At 37.8% G+C, this 6,366-nt stretch overlaps 1 long non-coding RNA gene across 1 annotated transcript; it reads left to right on the forward strand.

Moving 5' to 3' along the window:
- The first annotated feature begins 320 nt into the window (after positions 1–320).
- LOC135297038 (uncharacterized) lies at positions 321–5,015 on the forward strand. Its single transcript, XR_010359055.1, has 2 exons — positions 321–517; positions 3,811–5,015. It is a non-coding gene; the product is annotated as an uncharacterized LOC135297038 (long non-coding RNA).
- The last annotated feature ends 1,351 nt before the right edge of the window (positions 5,016–6,366 follow it).

Consider the following 6,366-nt stretch of genomic DNA (forward strand, 5'->3'; position numbering starts at 1 on the left):
TACGAGAAGTCAGGCAGAATTCAAGTGTTCATGGTAAAATATAAAAATATCTGCCCTTCACAAGAGCTAGGCTCTAATTACTTGTTTATTTATTGTTTGAAGAGAAACTATAAGCTGAAACCTAAGAGGCAGAGATTTCATTTTCATTTCTAGTGTTTGATTGCACAGAGTGACACCTGATGGCTGCATAGAAGATTGTCTTTGTAATACACATTGTGATAGATTAACAGGTTTTCAAGACAGAAGGATTCTATTAATGTGAGCCACCTGGAAATTAGCACAGATCTCATAATTTCCTCAGGTGATTCTGGTCTTGTCATTCATCACCTGGAAACACAATGAATCCTTCAACATGTTAAAGTGTGTCTGTGAAAGGATATAAATTGAATGAATATGCCCTTGTCCTAGGGTGGTTGATGATCTAGGTAACTATTCTGGTCTCTGCTTTTCTATAATGTTTGTTGTCTTTTTGTTAGATTAAAGCTACTAAGGTGTAGAAAGTCTGCAGCTTCCATGGGTAAGTTCTTCCGTTATTTGTATAACTTTGTGATTAACAAATGAATGTGTCTTGTCAGTTTATTTTCTCTTTCCACAAATTTTCTAGTTTTGGCTAAAAATTCTGCAGTATAGCTGTGATCATGTGAGTTTCTCAGATAATGCTTCTTCTAAAGGTCCTTGGGTGAAGAGGTGGTGGGGTGTTGCAGAGAAGGAGAACTTGCTAGATGTTTTCAGTGAAGAGTAGAATTCCTCCCACTTGCAATAGAAGAAAAGATTTAATAATAAAATGTAATTTTGGGGATTACCCTTTTCACATTTGGTCTATGTGGCTGTACATTTGAAGCAGATCTAGGTGTCTCTTTCATGTGATGCATGAATATTCACTAGGAGCAAAGTAATAATTTGTAATAGGTCAAATCTGTATCATTAGTCTAATATAAGCAATTGCATTTCAGATTAAGGATTTAGTTTAAACGAAAAAAATGAAGCTCACAAACAAGGGAATAAATTGCGAAATCTGGTTAACCTTTGTATTTATGTGGTTAAAAGTCTGACAACTTCTATGGTTAGTAAGAATGATTAAGTTTCTATGCTTAGGTTTAGGTACTATAACTTATAAACTTACAGTTTAGGTACTATAACACTAAGTGTTATAGTACCTAAAATACCTCTTGGATTTTATTATTGAAATTTTCTAAAGTTTTTAGTCAACAAGAATAAAGAGTAGATGGAAGAGTATTTAAAAATTACATTACTTTAAATGTCAACTGTTTTAAACTCCATGGAAAAAGAAACTTGGTCAATATTTACAAGCTGTATTCAGCTGCAGAAGTTAAGAGAATACAATAAAGAACCCTTCAAAAAGTATAATATTTGCAGAAGCAAGGCAGTGCTTTTCACATCAGTAGTTTCATGTTTCTTAATTTGTAGGGATTTTTATAAGTAGCTGTATGACAGCTTTTATGATAATATAGAGATCTGCAATGTTGATAAGGATTTAGATTACTAAAGAGAGAAAGCAAACAAGATCAAAAATATGAGGGACAATGCAAAGTAGAGTTTTATAAAAAGGCTGCCTTTATAGCTCATCAGTGCAAATTTCTTATCAAAATGCTCCTTGAGCTAAGTAAGGGTTACTTATTCATGTGAACACCTGACTTATAAAATCAATCAAGCACTGATATCAAAGATGTCTGGCTTTTACATCTATTCAGGTTGATGCTTCCATTAACTTAACTTCACACTCTAAAAGCGTATTTCATTTCTAAATATGCTGTGTATAACTCATTAACATCAGAGCCCCCAGCAGTAATTGCTTGAAAGTGAGTAAAGAAAATCGGAAAAGATGAAGAGCTGAATTGCCACTTAATGAAAGAAAAAAAAATCCACAGACACACACTTAAATTGGCTATCATGCAATAGCAAGTCTTTTCTCTATGGAAAACATTCAGACTGCATTTACAGTTTGTGTTGAGATGTTTAAAAATGTGTTAAGTAATACTAAATACTCCTTAAAAGCTCAATGTGCTCCTAGATGGAATTTTGCTCAAAAATTACACTTGTTAAGGATCTTTTCTTTATGTTTACAATATTTTGTATGCTTCTTCACACTACATATTGTGGTTATGTCAGCCTTTAGAAAGATCTTAAGAATGAAGTAAAACTCAATTTTGAGAAGGTATGAAGTAGCAGAAATCTGTTTTTAAAAAAACTTCATTTCAGTCAAAGCAACATCACTACTTCCATTATCTGATTGACCTTTGGGAACTGAAGTCTTTTGAGTGCAAGATAGTCCTGAGAATGTGCTTGCACATGCTTCTTGCTTGTGGTCACCATGTAACAGAGGGGATGGCTTCCCAGTGGAGTCTGTCAGTATGGCTCCATTTGCCTTGGTGCAGTTGGATTGACTTCCATCAGCTGCAGACCTGTGTGGGAGTGTGCAGGGAGCATCATGGAGGCAGGCAGGCAGCAGCTTTAAATATTTTAACATCATGAAGGCAAGTAAAGGTGAGGATGACTTTTGTCAGTTTATCAGTCTACAGCAAAAAATGCTTGATTTGATTGTTATAGTGCCACACAAGGATGTATTTGTGTGTGTTCTATGCTACTAGAAGCTAGATTGAAACATTTTGCGGGAACTGTTGGATTTGGATTGAAACTAATTGTTGTTGGTGCTATTTATATTGATTCATCTAGTGCTTTTACTCCAGTTTTGCAACGAAAAAAATTCTTGTTTTCAAGACAGTTCTTCCAAATTCCTTCAGGTAGCTGTTGGAGAGAAGAAGGTGGTACAGTGCACTGGCACGGCTTAATGGTAAATCATTCCCAACTCTTGCAGGGGCTCCTACTGCAGGATCAATATTTGTTATTCTTATCCTGGGAACTAGCATATCAGTTTAATAATGCTGTAAGATTTCTTTTTAAAATATCTGTGTAGATGTGATCAAAGTAGGAACTAAATATTTAGGTACATATATGAATTGTGCTAAGGGTGGATAGGGATGAAAACAACCACTGAGAAAACTGCTCTACCATTGAGGTACAGGAGGAGAGCATCTAGGAAGATCAGTGTTTTACTGGTGTAGCTATAGAGATTAATTTCTCCCTGCTGCTTTACAGTGTGTTATTCAAAGGGACTACAGGGAGCAAGTTTTGGGTTGGATTTATCTCATTTGAATCAAACTCTAAGCTTGACAGGGTCAAGATGGAGTGAAAAAAACCCCACCATTTTGCTGAAGTTTAAAAAAAAATCCAGTATTTTCAAAATAACAATGAAGTTTACTTTTTTTTAACTTAGCTATGAAAGGAGGAAACAAAATATTTATTTTTCACACTGCACCTGTTTCTGAACACCTTCCAGTCATGAACAATATGATTCCTATCAGGCCACATGCCACTCTGATATTTTATCTCCCTAAAATGACAAACACCAATAGACTTTTCCCACATGTATATATGGTATTTTGGGTGTGCCAAAGCTGTGCTGCATGTCTTTAGCAGTAAAGGGAAAGCTGAAGGCTGATAAGCCTTTAACAGATGTAAAAACCAGCAGTTTTCTTTGTTCTATAGACCTACAAAGCCTCATTTTACAGTTTTCAATATGCTCCAGCACACATGTAGTTTTTCTACTTGCTTCTACCCCCACTAATTCCTATCGGCCTAATTAACCATTGCTGCCAGCGTAAGTACTTCTTCTGTGTATATTTTATAAACTTTTCTTAGATTTAAATGTATTTTTAATGCTTCACGACCTGTGGTTTTATATTGCACATGTTCCAGAAATCTGTTTTTGGTAGTTCCTACTCTTTTCAGACACACGTTGAGCAACTCCATTTTGGCAAACCAGTATGACCATTTGCCAAAGCACAGGCACAAGAATGGCAGAAGTGTGCCTTGCTCTGGGACTTGCACCCACAGGTGGCCAGGTCTTGGTGGAGTGACACAATATGTATTTGTGCAGTGACATTTTGCAAAGACCTGATGGCATGTGTTTCTATTGAGAAGGCAGAGCAACTTTGTCTTTGTCACCTCAATGATGCGTTGTTCCTGGGCCTGTTTCTCCTACCTCAGTCATGTATGGACACTTCTGGAGCAGGCATGGAAGATGTGGAGTGAGAAGGTACCACTGTTCCCGTGCACTGCTCTTCACAACATGCGAATGCCTGCTTGGACCTGTGCTAATGGGTGCCATGGAAACAGGATTTGTTCCTCACCACAGTCTGGGCTTACGACCACATAACTTGTTTCAGACAAGTGTGAACTCAAGCATAAGGTTGGACTCATGCTTAAAATCAATCCTGAAGTAGCCATAATAACCACTTCACTAGTTATGGAGGGCTGAGCTTGCAAGAGCTATTTTGTGCCCTGAAAATGTGAATGCTGTTTACAGTACATTTTCTTAGTTGGTAGGATTTATAAGTACACATCCTGATGTAGCCTTTTCCAAGTCTCTACACTGAAAGATAATAATTAATTTTGCAGGAGACAAAAGTCCACAATGAATGAAGTATCAGGGCTTAAAAAAACCTCTAAATCTAACAGTCTGCCAAAACCCCACACACTAATTATAAAGCTTATATAATTCTTTATGGTACACATTAATCTAAATTGAAAACATGGGCCACAAATTTGAGCTCACCACAAGTCACTAACCTGTTACCTTTTTGTTTTCATTATCATCTGCTGTTTTTCTATGCACGCAAAATAATTCTCATCTAAATGTCCAAGTATTTCATAAGTACTTAGATGAGTAACACTCTTGTTCCAAGGAAAACACGGTCTAATATGGAACAAAGCACAAGTAATTAAGAGGAGCAAAAAGGAGATTCGATAACATAAATGGGATCCTGCTGCTTTCCTATGATATTTTTGCTTCATTCTGGAGTTGTCTGATACTAAGTGATAAATAAAATCTGTTATTTCCAACTGCTGCACAAACATGCCAATTGCAGTTTTCTGGGCTTTACTGTTGGACTTGTCTTTGTAATAATCATTAAAGAGGTCAGTTTTCAAGCAAATTGTTTTGTTGTCAATTTGGAAGGTATTCTACAATAGTGACCAAATGCAGAATTAAAATTTGGAAATGCTGAAGAAACTGGAATTGGAGCATTTAAGACCATTACCATTAGTGGAGTAGAAAATGTGTGCCAGTTTACTTGCATAGGACAAGAAATATTGTGAGACAGGAAAAAAAATGTGGGTTGTAGAGGAGAAAGACTTGTAAGGGAATATTTTAGGTAAAGACAAAATAGAAGTAGAATTCTGGACTAATTAATTAACTAAAGGTTAATGTAGTGTGTTTGGCTTCATTGGGCAGCAGGAAAAGACAGAGAAATATGGCAGATACCTCCCATACTGCCTGTGAGAGGCTGGCAGAGGGAGCTCAATTAATTGTGTGCTGTTTTGAGGGTGAAAGTTTAGATATTCTAGGGACAGGGCTCTAATGAGGCTTCACTGCTAGTCCTAAAATTAAGCTTGTTTCTGAGAGTTCAAGACTCCAGTTTCTGATACTCACACAGACAGACACACAGATATCTGACACATTATCATTCACAGTTTAAGCTGCTTTATTGCCACCTCAAAAAAAAAAAAAAAAAAAAAGAGAGAAAAGATCTTATTATGTCTGTTTCTTTTCCTTTTCTCAGCTTTCCAGAACATGCAACCCCAATTTTACATGTTATTCTGTGAAGATCAAAAGAAAGTCCTGCTTCACTCCACTTGTACTACATACAGTTGCTGTGCAGAGAGAGACGCACAACAGTCTTTTCTGATCTCTCAGACTTCGCCAATTAATACATTTGTGTAATTCGGCCCCTGTCATTAGTAATTCGTGGGAGGTGTAACAGCAAAGCGCAGCATCAGTTTTTGTTATTGTCTTGTCACCATTCCCATTACTCCCACCTTAACGTCGAGCCATTTCTTTTTGCACGACTCCCTCATGCTTCGCATAGCAGAGAGGAGTAGGAAGACAGGTCCCTGTCTAAACTTGTGGTGCTGGATGAAACTAGTAGGAATGACGTTTAAAAGGGCAGATGTCGCTGAATTGTCACCTGCCGCCCCTGCCCGTCCCAGAGGAGCGGCCGCGGGGTCCCGGCTGCTCTGGAGCGCAGTGCGGGCGAGCGGCCGCCAGAGGGCGGCCGTGCCACGCCGGTCACCGCCGCGGGAGCGACCCGAGCCCGGTCCGGGATGGATCGGTCCTTGGAAGCAGCCGAGAGGGGGGAAAGGGCTGAAAGAACACCCACAGAAGTGCTATAATAAGAATGCGCGTGTGTTTTTTTTTTTCTTTTCTTATTTTTTTGTTGTTTTTTTTTTTTTTTTTTTTTTTTTCTGGACCCCATTAACGCTGTTTAAACCAGAAGTGTTGCAAAA

Source organism: Passer domesticus, chromosome 1, assembly GCF_036417665.1.
Source record: "Passer domesticus isolate bPasDom1 chromosome 1, bPasDom1.hap1, whole genome shotgun sequence".
NCBI classification, from domain to species: Eukaryota; Metazoa; Chordata; class Aves; order Passeriformes; family Passeridae; genus Passer; species Passer domesticus.